At 42.9% G+C, this 16,343-nt stretch overlaps 1 protein-coding gene across 1 annotated transcript in view; it reads left to right on the top strand.

Moving 5' to 3' along the window:
- LOC145415033 (carbohydrate sulfotransferase 11-like) overlaps positions 1-16,343 on the top strand; it is a 138,799-nt gene that overhangs the window by 61,919 nt on the left and 60,537 nt on the right. The window lies entirely within an intron of this gene.

Below are 16,343 nucleotides of genomic sequence, written 5' to 3'. Positions count from 1 at the left end.
TTCAGGCACACCTTCAGGTTACTGTTAATGCTATCCTTCAGTTCTACCCCATAGACGCCTGCACAACTAGTAAGCTTCTTCGCCAACACGGTGGTGAGAAATGTCAATGGAACAGAGGTATGTTTAAAACCGTCTTGCTGCAATGGAGCACCTATGCCACTTATTCAGAGCCATAGGAGACTGTTGTGTTCAGAGGAAGTCTGGTGGCCGAAGGGTTAATTACTGCACGGGAGGGAAATGCTTGTTAAATACCGTAATTTTAATACAAGAAATGAAAGCATGAAAGTTTTTTTGGAAAAGGAAACACACCAAAACAGAAGATTTTACCGTCAACTTAATCCAACGCCTATTTTTACAAGGCAAAACGCGGAGATCTGGGGAAGGGTACTTTGATTTTTGTGACATGAATAAGAGAAAAGAACCAAAGGTGTTACAAGTCTGCTTGCGACTCAAACGCTGAGTAGAACAGGCTTATCCTGATGCCAGTGTAAAAAAAGAAAGAAAAAAAAAAAGTGATGGAGTAATCAGCCACGCGCACCCACAGATTCTGTTGCCCAATATGAATGCAAGGAAGGCGTATGTGGTATTCTTTCTCCTTGTCCCAGTTTTGTGTAGACACTAAAAAGCAGAAATGAACGTGAACAAGTCACTACCTGCATAGAATAAATTACAGCAGGGCAGCGAACTTAGAGACAGAATGAGATAATGTTAACGAAGATATTGGGATAATGTTAAAACAAGACAAATTATTTAAATCAAAGGTTACTGCTGCTGTTTATGACTAATAATGACGAAGGAGATTATTTACCAAAGAGCGTAAGTACTGTACAGTACTCTACAGTCAGTACTCATGGTGTGACTCATGTACTCTCTAGCGAAGTGTGTGTGTGTGTGTGTGTGTGTGTGTGTGTGTGTGTGTGTGTGTGTGTGTGTGTGTGTTCTTACCTAAATGTTCTTACCTAATTGTAGTAAGCCAAGCTCGTAGGTTACTGTCCCGTGTATTAAACCATTTTTATCGTACATATCCTTAAATTTATTAATAGTTTTGGCACACACTATTTCATTCGGTAGTGCATTCCACTGATCAATTGCCCAATTTGGGAAACTGCATTTCCTTACGTCTCTATCGCCTCTCTTTTTATGTAGTTTTTTGCAGTGTCTTCTTGCTGATGCTTCCCCATAGGTTATATATTCATTTTTTATGTATTTTCTCCTTCCCTGAGATGCATTTTTTTTTTTTTTTTTTAAATGCAAGGAAGAAGGAACCAAAGGCATGAGCCCGCAGTAACAGTTCCCTCCAAGAGAAAAACAAAATACAATAGAGAGCCAAATTCAAGATCCGATCATTTTGAGATGCCTGGACACACTACGTTTGAAAGACTGGAGATCATAGGCAGAAGGAAATACAGATAGGGGGAGACAGTTCCAGAGCTGACCTGTTGCATAAATGAAAGACTGGGAGTAACGGTTAACTCTTGCATTAGAGAGTTGGACAGAAAAGGGATGAGAGTTTGCTGCCAGACGGGTGCTACGCGCCCGTCGTAGAGGTGGAGGAATGCAAACAGACAGTTCAGAGGAGCAGTGACCATTAAAGTAGCGATAGAAAAGAGATAAAGATGCAACAGTGCGGCGAAGAGACAGAGGTTGAAGGGAGTCAGTAAGAGGAGGAGAGTTAATGAGACGAAAAGCCTTTGACTCCACCCTATTGAGAAGAGCTGTATGTGGGGAGCCTCCCCACACATGAGAGTTGTACTCCACACAGGGGCGGATAAAACCCCTGTATAGAGTCAACAATTGTGCAGGGGTAAAGAAAGAGCGGAGTCGGCTTAGCACACCCAATCTCTTGGAAGCAGATTTTACAAGAGATGTAATATGATCTTTCCAAGATAAGTCCCGAGTAAATGAAACCCCAAGCATGTTCAAGGATGATGCAGGATTAATCTGAATATTATTAAACATGAGTGGGTATACCTGTGGAAGATTTTGTCGGGTTGATAGGTGTAAGAACTGAGTCTTAGATGCATTAAAGACAACCATATTATTTTTACCCCAGTCAGAGATATGAGCCAAGTCAGACATTAGGTGTGCCATAGCCTCATCCCTTGTTTCTTGAAGTAACTGTTGAGATGGGCGTTGCGGGAACCGAATGGAAAGGTGAAGGGTGGAGTCATCAGCGTATGAGTGGATAGGGTTAGATGTACAGCTTAGAAGATCATTGATGAATAAAAGGAAGAGAGTTGGTGATAGGACAGAGCCATGAGGAACACCACTGTTAATAGATCTAGGAGAAGAACGATGGCCGTCTACGACAGCAGCTATAGAACGACCAGAAAGGAAGCTAGCAATGAAGGCACAGATAGAAGGATAGAAACCGTAGGAGGGCAGTTTGGAAATTAAAGATTTATGCCAGACTCGATCGAAAGCCTTTGAGATGTCAAGTGCAATGGCAAAGCTTTCGCCAAAGTCCCGAAAGGAGGATGACCAGGAGTCTGAAAGGTAGGTGAGAAGATAGCCAGTGGAGCGTCCCTGACGGAACCCATACTGACAATCGGAAAGAAGGTTGTGATAGGAAAGATGCCTTAAAATTTTTCTATTAAGAATTGACTCGAAAACTTTTGAAATACAGGACGTTAAAGCAATTGGACGATAGTTGGAGGGTTGGGAGTGGTCACCCTTCTTTGGGACTGGCTGAATGAGAGCAAACTTCCAGCAAGAAGGAAAGGTACAAGTTGACAGACAAAGGCGAAATAGTTTGCCTAGGCAGGGTGTAAGCACAGAAGCACAGTTTTTGAGAACAACAGGAGGGACCCCATCAGGCCCATATGCCTTGTTAGTACTGAGGCCAGTAATGGCAGAAAATACATCAACTGAAGAAATTTTAATGTCAGCCATGAGGAAGTCAAAGGGGGGAAGTGATGGAGGAACAGCACCGGAATCGTCTAAGGTGGAATTGGAGGAGAAAGTCTGTGCGAAGAGATCTGCTTTATCAGTAGAAGAAATAGCTACAGAACCATCAGAGTAGAAAAGAGGAGGGAAGGATGATGAGGTAAAGTTGTTAGAAAGATTTTTGGCAAGGTGCCAGAAGGAGCGGGAAGAATTCGAGTTGGAGAGTTGAGAGCATTTAGTATGGATGAAATTATTTTTAGTAGAGCGAAGAACAGACTTAGCACGATTCCGGGCAGAAACGTAAAGATTATGTGATTCAGGGGTGGGTTGGCTTCGGTACCTTTTGTAGGCCTTCTCCTTGTTGCGGACAGGATTAGAACAAGCGTGATTAAACCAAGGCTTTCTTGCGTTAGTCAAAGGATATGAGAAAGGAATGTATGCTTCCATGCCCGAGAGAATAACCTCCGTAATGCGCAAGGCACACTCAGATGGCTCACGGCCATGGAAGCAATAATCATTCCAGGGAAAATCAAAGAAGTACTGCCTGAGGGCCTCCCAGTCCGCGGCTCCAAAATGCCAGAGACGACGTTTCCCTGGAGGGTCCGCAGGCCGTACTGGAGCGATAGGACAGGTTAAGGTAATAAGGTTGTGATCGGAGGAGCCCAACGGAGAGAAAAGATTAACAGAGTAAGCAGAAGGATTAGTTGTGAGGAAGAGGTCAAGTATGTTGGAGCTCTCTCCAAGGCGGTCAGGGATACGGGTAGGGTGCTGTACAAGCTGCTCTAGGTCATTAAGGATAGAAAAGATGTAGGCTTGTTCACCAGGTGGATCCGTGAAAGGAGAGGAGAGCCAAAGGTGGTGGTGAACATTGAAATCTCCAAGAATGGAGATTTCAGAGAAAGGAGAAATGGACAGAATGTGTTCCATCGTAGAAGTAAGATAGTCGAAGAATTTTTGATAGTCAGTAGAATTAGGGGATAAGTAAACAGCACAGATATATTTAGTCAGAGAATGACAGGAAAGCCAAAGCCAGAGAGTGGAGAATTCAGAAGAATCAAGTTCAGGAACACGAGAGCAAGATAAGTCGTTGCGTATGTATACACAACAGCCACCTTTGGCTTTGAAATGAGTATAGAGAAAGTAGGAGGATACAGAAAAGGGTTTGCTGTCAGTTGCCTCAGACAGCTGAGTCTCCGTTAGAAAAAGAAGGTGAGGTTTAGAGGAGGAGAGGTGGTGCTCAACAGAGCGAAAGTTAGATGAAAGGCCACGAATGTTGCAGAAATGAAGAAGAAGAGAGACAGTGGTTCCAGGCACCTCGAGTCGTCACCGGGAGAGGGGCAGATGGCGGGGGCATTTATGGTCCCCCCCCCTGGGGACTCCGAGGCTGGGTGAATTGATGCCATTTTGGTGAATTTTGAATAGGAAGTGTAGTGTGTACTGTGCATGTAGTTTGGTGAAGATAGATAGAGAAATTTGTACTGGAGAGCATGCTGGCCTACTCTCTGTGTAACTGAGACACTGAAAAAGTTCAGCAAAGGGGGATGGTCAGGAACTAGTCCTGAGGGCTGATGAAACGGGAGCTCCAGCACTCCCTGTCATCAGCTTTCCATCCACCTCGGGAGTACTGCCCTGCTCGACTGGTGCTACAGTCTACTCCTCTCTTTTCCTTCTCTCCTGTAGTGTTGGTAGATTAAATTTTTCTAGTCTTTCTTCGTAGCTTAGATCCCTTAAGCTTGATACCCATCTTGTAGCTGCCCTTTGCACTTTTTCAATCTTATCTAAGTGAATTTTTGAGAAGAGAATTCAAGACTACTGATACATACTCCAGGGTTGGTCTGATGAATTTATGTTATTATCTTTCTCAGCATGTCTTCATTTATATATGTGAATGCTATTCTCATATTAGCAAGCAATGTATACATGTTACATACCTTCTCACTGATTTGGTCAGCCGAAGATAGTCTGTTACTGATAATCACTCTTAGGTCTTCCTCCCTTTCTGATATGTGTAGGGTTGATCTTCCTAACTTATAATCCCAATCTGGTCTTTTTTCACTTTTACCAAACTTAATTACATGACACTTGTCCACATTAAATTCCATTTGCCATTTACTGCTCCATTCATGAAGCTTATTTATTTAATTCCTCTTGCAGCTCTTTGCAGCAATCTGTGTTAGTAATTTTCCTTTGTATTTTTGCATTATCCGCAAAAATATTTATATAGCTTCCATTTCCAATGTTACTATCCATGTCCTTTATATATACCTAAAATATAATTGGTGCCAGCACTGAGCCCTGTGGAACTCAGCTAGTCACTTCCTTCCACGATGAGTAATTTCCCCTTAATACTGTTCTCATTTCCCTTTTTCTGAGAAAATCCTGCATCCAACAGTACAGTGTGTGTGTGTGTGTGTGTGTGTGTGTGTGTGTGTGTGTGTGTGTTTCATAGATACTGAATCAGTGAGAGGGAAGAATACTTATTGCAATGCTAATCAGTAAAGTGCTCTTTGTGGCCGCGTGACGAGCCAGCGAGCGTTTGTACGGCAGCGGACATATCAAACAGAAACACCCTGTCCACCAGCGAGGTGCTGTAATAGTCTTCGCATCTGGTAACACTGACAGGAATTGAACTTCACCAGGTTTTAGTTTGGTGGCTGGGACGAACCGAACGCGGTGATCATTGCAGCTGTGCTCAGTTATTGGTGGTATATAACAATGTCCCGCCTGACAGTATCCTGAAAATCACAACGTTTTGTGAATATGGTAATAAAATACTTTCACACAATACAAATTCATATATTATTCACATGAAACACAGGTTTCGTAAGTGTGACTTTCGACAAACGTTGCGAACCATACAAAATTTACCGACGGCCAGCATATAAAGCCTTTATAAAATTATTTGCTTTCCCGCACCTATTATAATAATCACAAAATTACCGTGACCCCCTCCCCTCTGGCCGTGAACCTAAAACTGGTAGCCCTCTTATATGACGCAATTTCATAAGAGGTGGTGCCCCAGGAGGAGGCAGGGTGGGGCGCCTGGGAGACAGGAGGAGATAAGTGGGTGACAAGGGGGCACTGGTAAGAGAAGGCAGGTAGGGGGGTAGGGGCACTACTGGAGACGAGTGATGGGGTAGGGGAGAGTGGACTGTGGCAGCAAGCTAGGATGAGGTGGGTAAATGATCCGCTGGTGACACGATGCCATATCATCTATAGTTTAATGTTGATTATGGAATGCGATAGACCGTTAAACGTTATGCAGACTTTGACACGTTACGCAGTCTACCAGCCGACCTACTCCCCACGGGGTGGCACATTACACAAACCTGCATTATCAGTGCACGGTGACGACTGTCATCACATGGTGATATATGAAACGCGCCTATAATGTTTGTCTGATATCACACGTGTTGTCATAGCAGTTGGGCGCTATTCTTGTTGAGTTTACGTGGTAACATCACGGATGACGACTGTGATACCGAAAACAGAAGGGAAGAATTTTCTCGTGCCACAGTAAATAATATTCAGCGTGGTGATCCGTGCCTATGGTTCTCGTTAATATCTGTATGCTACAGATGTAAGCGAAAACGTGATATACTAGGGGGGTTGGACTGGGTCCCAGAAAATAGGTGGCGATACTGGGGTGGGCTAATAGGTGGGTAGAGAGATGCCTTATCCGCTGCATTACCGTACAAGATCTTTGTGTGATTACTGTTAACCCCATACTGATAGAGTAAATCGTGGTATGGACGTGTAACTGTTATGCAGTCTGATTTACACTCTTAAGTATCCAGTTTACTCTCCGCCCCTCCCTCTTCTCAACAACTGAGTGTACTCAGACTTGGGTACTGACGGGGAGGAGAGATGGTCGTAATGACTTCTACACCATGAACAGCGGATTACATGTTTATACACCAACGACAGTGGTTCACCTGTCTTTAATGGACTGCAATATACAACGTTACTCAGCCAGAGCAACTGCTCCATGTTCGGACACTGCTGAGATGTGTGGCTCAGTAGTTGCTCTCCGTGAACAGGGCAATGGTCCTCGTATTTATCATTATCCTGTCAATTGCATACCGTGTGAACGTTATTTGGTTGTTTAATGTAACAAAAACATTGCAGATGAAGTGTTTGCATTTAATACAAGGGATTTCTTTAACTAATGGAATAGTTGATGTAATATGCACGTGCTCAGATTGGGTAACTGCAGACATTACAAGCTTGTTCCACAATTATTGGCTCAAGGATTTGTGAAGAAATGCTTCGGGCATACGACAGTTGCTCAAAATGAGCCTAAACATAACAAATATCCACTGGCAATGTGGAAAACCAACAGCCAAACACGGCAAGCAGGAAACGGTAACATAACCTGGGTTAAGTAAATCCAGCTTTATTTTACAATGGTGCCATCCAAATATTAAGGAGAACCACTGGGACCTTCATTACTGTCAGACTGTTCTAATTTATTGGTGATAAATGAAAAATCTGCATAGGCTATCCTTCTGTCTGTGACATCAGTCGTCATCCATGATGATACAAATTGGCTACAAGAGTAATTTCCAATCAACAGCTGTAACATCCGACAAACTGTTGGGACGTGTCATATAATTACACATTAACAAATAGTCACTACACTTGTATAGCAGGGGTACTCAGCCACTCAGTGGAAAGTGTGTCGTGAATTGTTACAAACTTTACGGTCAATTATAACACGTGGCAACGTCAACATTACGTTTCATGGACTGACTGTAAAATTCCATATTCTCCATGAGACAATTATTTGGCCTAGTCATCACCTTCTAACCTATCCCTCTCACTGTAGCTCTTGTCAATTACCAAAGTCCACTGTCCCCTATCCCACCATTCCTCTCCTTTAGACCCCCAGTTCGACCACTAGTCCCTCCTTCCTCACCCACCTCCCTCCTCCTGTCTCCCTGGTCCCCCATCCCCACCCTGCCACCTCCCGTGGTGCCATCTCTTGTATGTAGTAAACTTGCTTCGATTTCAGTGGTATACAAATGCCAGGTTCACGGTAGGGAGGATGGACGTCACGATAATTCTCTGGTCATTGGTGGTTGTGGGGAATCTGATAACTATGACATATGATGAATTGTGAACTGTTGCATGGTTCATGACTCGAAACTAAATCACTCATGAAATCTGTGTCATTAGTTTAAAAAAAACTTACCATAATCATGACATGCGATTATCAGTATATTATCTGGCGGAACATTGCTTATATATTAGCACCAATAACTGCGCACAGCGGGAATGATCACGGCTTTCGGTTCGTCCTAGCAACCGAACGAAACCCGGTGAAGTTCCATACCTATCAGTGTTACTAGATGCGGAGAGAATTACACCACCAAGCATGTAGACGGGTTTCTGTTTGATATGTCCGCAACATACGTTTATCATGATTTCATCTTCGTGTAAACTTTCAACATTTCTGGTCAGACAGTTGAACAATAACAGAAGAATAATTGTGCTAAAATACTTTCTCACGTTTCCTCTTTGGATCTGCACAGAGCGAGTCACCAAGGCATTTACCACACGCGCAGTGTTCAGTTCTCTGCTCCCGACTTGCCGCGTCGACGAACTGCGTCGGTAAGTGCTTGGCCATTGATCGAATGATAGAACCCAGAAAAGGGGCGATTACCCGTGCTGATGTTATCCCCTAAACATGCAAGAAAATACTGTATAGTGTTACAACCGGAAACCTTTTTTAATTCAATTTCATAGTAGAGCATTTCAATTGAAGCCTTCGGTACATTCCCATGGAACGCTGGGATTCCAAGGGGTTTCTTTGGTTTCATGAGTAACACTATAGCTAAAAACAAAATTTACTGAATATATTTACTTCCTGCTGAGAGACTCTCTTCTGTGTCTCACGTAGAAAACTTATTAACCACTGAAACCCATCGCGGTCGGGCCGTGTCGTGTCGGGCGGCTCATTTCTCAGCAGAACGTAAACATTACTTTGCTATGCTTGCTCGTTCGATCACTTTGATCCCTCGCTCGTAAAAATGAGTTCCTTACACAAGACATAAAAATGAATATTGCGTAATTATATATATTGTTATAAGCATTTTCCTCTACGACAAATAGGATCTAAAAGAATTTCCGAAAGTTTTCCACATGAAAAATGTGTTCTTTAACAAATTATTAAATAAAGAGATTGAACGTAATAATCTTTTATGAAGTGTGTTCCATTAATCAAAATCGAACAGGAAGAAAGAGAATCACGTATGCTGGTAGGCCAATAAAAACGAGTGAGGACGAGCGAAGGATGCCAGTTCATTCTACTGCTTGAACTGATTTGAACCACACAACACTGACCCACAGTTTGATACATTTTCTTCTTAGTATCAAGGTTATCTTAATTTCTTCTATACACTGCAATGAAAGAAATGCGAGCAATAAAACGGGTGATATATAATTAGGTGACAGGAAGATTTATGGAAGTGAGAGGATGGCTGAAAATATTGCAGTTTAAAGGCTAGTATTGGCTGAAAGTCTGCTTCCATGGATGGATAATTGGTAATCCGTCAGTACGGTCTTCAAACTGAACGGTATAACACACACACACACACACACACACACACACACACACACACACACACAGACTGATGTTGGAAAGAAAAATTGTAATGAAGATTTAGTAGATGCTATCCAGCATACATGGGACAGCCACTTTCTTACTTAATATCCTGCGGTGGCAGGTGCAGGGATAGGTCAAAAGGGTGATGCTTCCTCCCCTCCCTCCATACATTATGGTAAGGAGAGGGGAGGAAACTATCTTTTGGTTCCCTCCGTCAGCGGGTAGAATAGCTTTATAGATCGTCATTAATTATCTTGATTTCTTATGTTACTTAAAAACAATAAGTTTCTACCATGCCCATAACTATGTACGCACAGTACCCTTAACACCTATTATGCTGATTGGGTGCAAAGTCATCTCTATCCTCCTCTCTCTCTCTCTCTCTCTCTCTCTCTCTCTCTCTCTCTCTCTCTCTCTCTCTCTCTCTCTCTCTCTCTTTGACGAAAAAGACATTGGCCTTGTGAAATTTTGATCCTTTTTCTTTAATAACGTGAACAGAGGAAGGAAAAGCAAATAATATCTAATTACCTATTCTTATTGTGTAGCCACACAAAAAGAAAACTTCGCCATAACTATTTATGAGAGGTATACGTAATACAAACAAGATCTGAAGAGCCTTGCCTAAGGTAACCTCTTGTGTAACATCAACGAGGAATCTGAAGCCAAAGGTGTCGAGGAACGCATGTGTAAATTTTACGTTTGTCTCAATAACTGGCTAACTGTATGCGTAACTGTAACTATATTCCTTTCACATCATAAGAGGGATCACAGCTACATATCTGGAAAGTTACAGCTTTAAAGGTTTTGTGATTTTCTCTAAAGAGTGTTGAAAAGTACAAAAACGAGCAGTTTGAATTTGGTACTTCCCACCAGGTTAAATGGCAAAATATTAAGCCAAAATTATTTAGCAAATATTTTCATCATAAGATTTTCAACCAAATAGCTGTATCTCAGTTAGCTTCTCAGATATTTCAATTTTAGATATGCAGTTTTTAAAATTATGAGTATATAACCTTCAAAAATAGGTACAAGGATTATGGTTACCCTAGGATACTTTCATGTATAATATCAACAAGATTGAAGAAAAAAATGTAAAGAAAAATAATATTACTACTGACAAAAACAATAAACCTCGCCATTTATATGGAGAAGCATAAAGGTTTCTCATTTACCTGATTACAGGTGTCCCCCGTTCGCAATAATCTGTGATAGTTGGACTTGAAGTACCGACTTTATACAACATAAGTGAGATCTTGACATGATATTGACCATGCGATACTGCAACATAAACCTCTGAAGTGAGAGGTGCAACTTACATTGCGCCTCAGTACTGAGCTAATAATGAGGTACTGTACATTCACAGACTCAGAACAGCGACGTTCAGTGGTCACTGGGAGATGGCTTAGCTTATGTAACAGAGTATGACTCTTCGTGCTGTCGAAAGACTGTCATTGAGGCAGACAGATGCCGTAGGAGTGATCCTTACAGATATCACTACTTGGCTGATCTTGTGTTCATAGTATGTTTGTGGCACAATGGTCTATAATATTTCAGCCTACAGCCAAGGCTCTCTGTCCAAGATGAGTTTCCGAATCCAGGTATTTTGGATTTGCTATATACAGCTAAATCTGAAATTAAATTGATAAGTGTGGTCATTGAGTGTGTACCTGTGCCCTTCTGACATCAGTTGACAAAATTACCAACCAGCAAAATCTTTATTAAGCATAAGTCATCCGGAACAACGCCAGAATAACAGATGAAGTGATCCGGTTTTTCTCGGCTATCTAAATCGAAACAACTAGTCCAGTGGTCAGTTCAGTGCATTTTATACATACATTCTGATTTAACGAGATTAGGTCAGGTAAAGATGCATTCATTCATGCTAGGCAGGGGATAATATTAGATCAAATGCATTAAAGCTGAGATAATTCAGATTAGTTCAAGTTCATAAGGTTCATTCAGATTACTTAGATATATTCCGGTCCAGTTAGATTCAGTTAAATCCAGTTTGGTGCACCGGGGGCTCTTCATGTCAAATGAGGCCCCAGCCTGTCTGACCTTTCTCGATCAGTTCAGACCCACCCAGATCAGTTCATGTTAATTTTTTAAGAGTAATTAAACTATTTCCAGACTATTCGGGCCATTTACAATCCATTCAGTCCATTACACCTGTGGTGACTGGTAAGGTCAATGCAGGTCAGTTTAGCACTCACTCGTTTACTCATTTGCCTCGAGTGCCACACGCTAAGTAGCCTTGCTCACCCTCTGAATCCACCCATAATGGGCTCTCCGCGAAAGCCTCCAGGCAGCTACTGTCCCCCTCCCCCCCCCACTTCCCCATCGTCCACAAAGTATTTCCCGACTGGAACGATCGACCTGTTCCATATGAGGTTCGCGGCCTTTCCTCCACTCTGGGTTGGCTCTTTCAGCTACAGCCCAGAAAGCAGACTTAACTCTAGAGTAACACACCCCATGCCATATAAATGAATGTGGCTTTAAAGTATTACGCAGGTAATTGGCCTAGAGGCACTGTCAATTGGTTATCGCTCGTTATGCGCCCAGTCGGACCAGTGATGCTTCATGATCCCATAAAGTCTTTTAGTAGCAAAGAAGTCAACTCGCTGCTCCAAGACACTGATTAGTGTCAGTGACTCATAGACGTAAAGTAAGACAGCACTAACGCCTTGAAGACTTGTATTTTCGTCGTTCTACACAAATATTGGCGACACCAAATACTCAAACTGAGCGAATGAATAACACCATAGGCCATATAAATGTAGATACTGTATCATCTGACTCATCGGAGTTATGGATAACATTACCAAGATCAGTGAATCTTTCCAAGACTTCAATGTCCTCTCCACATGCTTGAACAGACTTGACTGTTTTGTTCAACAAGCCATCAAAGGTCTACACCTTGATTTAGGTCCAGGAGACGACTAGTCCCAGTGCTTTCACGTTCTCGTGAAATGTCTCGAGAGCATGTAGGGGTGTCTAAAATAACTCTGCTAGGATAATTTCATCAGCAAAGTCAAAGTTATTTCTTAAACTTGCCAGCTGATACTCCACAGTAACTCTGACTCACAGTCTGTCCCAGTACCAAATCCATACACGTATTGAAAAGTGAGAGGAAAGAGATACACAGCCGTCTCGCTACAGAGGTTACTGGAGAGAAATTGGATGCCCGCCCCCCACCCCCACCCATTTGCATGACAGTACTTTCATTGTTTGAATACAGGCCGACTTTCAGATTCTCGTCGTATCGTTTACAAAGGCCCCATCTTCTTGCATGCATCGGTCTTGGTAATCTAATGGTAGGGCTTCACGCTGCTTGATCTCTGGCAGCCTCCCTGTTCAGTCCCTTATCCCTGAGGTCACACTGTATGATCTCGTCCCGGATCTTTTTCGGTCTGCCTTTCGCAGTCCTACCCCCGACATCCACATTTCTCACCTTCCGTACACAATTGTCATCCTTGATCCTCTCAACATGCCCGAACTTTCTCAATCCACCCTTTCTCATCACCTCATCAATACAATCAAGTCACATCCTTCCTCTCAACTCTTAATCGCAATCCTAACCCCTCAAGCCTCGAATTCCAGGATGTGCTACACACCCACCTATTGATTGTCATTTCTGTACATTTGAGCCTACAAAAATCCTCTTCTTGAACTGCACAGGTCTCACTACTATACAGCATTACACTCCTAACACATGCCGCATATACAGATCCCTTAGCACGGAAGGAGAGCCCTCTCAGTGGTAGGAGAGACAACAGCTCCCTGAACTTCCTCCAACCACTCATTACTCCAGCCTGAACTCCAGCACATAACATGTCCACCAAACAACAAAATTCCTTTACACACTCTAGAGACTCTCCAGCAAGATCAATCCTTTCGCGCCTGACAATCTCAACATGCACTCCACCACATACCGGATACACGAAAGAAGCATTGTTTCCCAGTCTACCTCGAATACCACTACATTTCTTACACACCAGCATATCACAAACACTGCACAAGATGGAGTTACCTACCGCTTGTGGCAAACTACACACAGCCACACTCCCTCTGCTTTGACGGTACCGCCACCAGCCCTAGATATCACCACTTTTGTTTTATCTGAATTTGCTCTCAAACCTTTGCGCCCAATTACGTCTCTCCATTTCCTAATTCTCTCCTCTGTATCCTTATCATTTTCTTGCAGTGAACACCAAGTCATCAGCTGACAACATCTCCCGTTGAGTCGATTTCTGATGTGAGAGAACTTCAAGCACGATGACAAACCATAAGGGGCGCAAGACTGACCCCCTGATACATGCCAGAATTCACAGAAAAATCACTCAAATCTCCATCCACACTCACCTGGGTGTAGTTACCCATATACATAGCCATAACCAATCTAATCACCCACTCCTCAGTCCCGAGCTTTCTCATTGCAGACCTCACGATCTCCCTAGGAACTCTGTCAAAGGCCATTTCTAAATCAACAAACAAAATACAGCTCCCTTTTCTTTCCATTATATTTTTCCTGAAGCTGTTGGACAATGGATATAGTATCAGTGGTCCCTTTGCCTGGCAAAATCCCAAACTGCATTTCAACAATATTCGCTCTTTCTCTTATTATACCTTCTAGTACTCTCCATTACCTTCTTTATCTGGTCTAAAAGTTTTATGCCTCTACAATTTCGTCCTCCCAGAGCATCACCCTTCCCCTTATACACATTTACAATCTCACTCTTCAGCCAATTTTCTGGGACAACACATTCATAAATAATCGAATTTATCAAATCAGTAACTAAACCCTTTCCTATATCTCCTATATGAAATCAGTAACTAAACCCACACCTATATCTCCTGAGGCCTTCAACATTTCAGCACAATCCAGACACCCTCCCCCCCCCCACCTTCCCGAGTAGCATCCTGCCTATTGCCCTGTTCAAAATAGCAGCATCAGTCTAAGACCAAGGACCAGGCACTGGATATGCTGACTCCAAACTTTCCCTGTTCCAGCCAAACTCCTCATCCAACAACCGGTTATAATGCTCTCTCTAGACGTCTTTAATATCCTCCCTGTCCAGCACTACCTTTCCTTCATCATTCTTCACACACTACTCACCTATGGTATCCTTGTTTTCCTTCTTCATCTGATCTGCTACCTTGAACACCATAATCTTCCTTTCAGCACTAGGTTATCCAGTAAAATTCTCTGAGACTTAAATTTTGCCCTGTATACCATCTCTCTAGCCCTATGCTTGTCAGCCAAGTATTTGTCGCTGTTACTACCCCTGAAGTAAGTCTTCTTTTCTCCATGACTGTGGTTTCTACACCCTCATCTCACTTTTCTATTACGTTATGTCATGGAGGTCCCCTTGTCCAGCCACAAATGGAATCAGTAACTCTCAAAGAGATTGTTCTTGACAACTTTGTACTGTTCATGAACTATCTATCTATCTATCTATCTACAGCCCGGCGCCCTAATCCCGCAAAGGGTGGCCACAGACAAAACGCCTCCAAGTCGTTCTGTCACCCACCATTTGACTACCCTCCCCCCAACTCACCCCCCCTCCCTCATACACCTCTCAACTCCATCCATCCACCTCATCCTCGGTCTACCCCTCCCTCTCCCTCCCTCCACCTCACCTACATACACCCTCTTAGTCACTCTTTCATTCTCCATTCTCTTCACATGTCCGAACCACCTCAGTGTATTTCTCCTAATATTCTCAACCACATCCACATCCACCCCACAACGTTTCACTTCTTCATTCGTCAACCTGTCCCTCCACGTCACTCCACATGCTCCTCTCAAGTAACTCATTTCCACTGCTCTCACTCTTGACTTGTTCCCCTCTTGCAAGGTCCACGCCTCGCTTCCATACGTCAGGGTAGGGATCACCATATTATCATGCAGTGACTTCTTAACTTCCATACTCACCTCCCTATTTCTCATCACTGCTTTCAGTGTACCAACAACCTTCCTTCCCTGCTGTACCCTTTCACGCACTTCATCCCCCAAAGTTCCATCCTTACTCATCACACTACCCAAGTACGTGAATGCACTCACATTCTCCATATCCTCACCATCCAACCTCACTGCACACTCTGTGACTTCATTCCTCTCAAACACCATAACTTTACTTTTGTTTACATTAACTTTCAGATTCCTCCTCCTACACACTGTCCCAAATTCATTCACCAAACATTGCAACTCCCATTCATCATCACTCAACATTTCTGTATCATCAGCAAACAGCAACACCAGAAGCTTCCAAATCTCACCCTCATTCATTAGGGCCACCCCCACATCCACTGCCCTACCTTGCACCTCCTTTACAACCCCATCCATGTATATATTAAACAGCCATGGAGACATCACACAACCCTGTTTCATCCCACATTGAGATCAAAGAACTCACTCAGCTCACCATCCACTCGCACCGTAGCCCTAGCTCCCTCGTACATACTTTTCACAGCACTCAACAATTTCCCCTCCACTCCATATATTCTTAATTCCTTCCACATAGCTTGCCTATCTATTCCGTCATAAGCTTTCTCCAAGTCCATGAAGGCAGCATATATTTTCCTTCCCTTCTCTAGATACTTCTTCACTAAACATCTTAGAACAAATTTCTGATCTACACACCCTTTTCCCTTCCTAAATCCCCCTTGTTCTTCTCCAACTAGCTCCTCTGTCATATGCCTAACCCTATCAATGAGTATTCTACCATATACAGTATTTTACCAGTCACACAAAGAAGGCAAATACCCCTATGATTACCACATACTTCTCTCTCCCCTTTTCCTTTGTATAAAGGAACAATTATACCTGATTTCCAGTCCTCTGGAACCC

The sequence above is a fragment of the Coenobita brevimanus genome, chromosome 101 (genome assembly GCF_032717465.1).
Source record: "Coenobita brevimanus isolate Jiangsu-jjx chromosome 101, ASM3271746v2, whole genome shotgun sequence".
In the NCBI taxonomy this organism is placed as follows: domain Eukaryota; kingdom Metazoa; phylum Arthropoda; class Malacostraca; order Decapoda; family Coenobitidae; genus Coenobita; species Coenobita brevimanus.
Note: the sequence above shows the minus strand (reverse complement) of the source record. Positions and strands in the feature narration are given on the sequence as shown.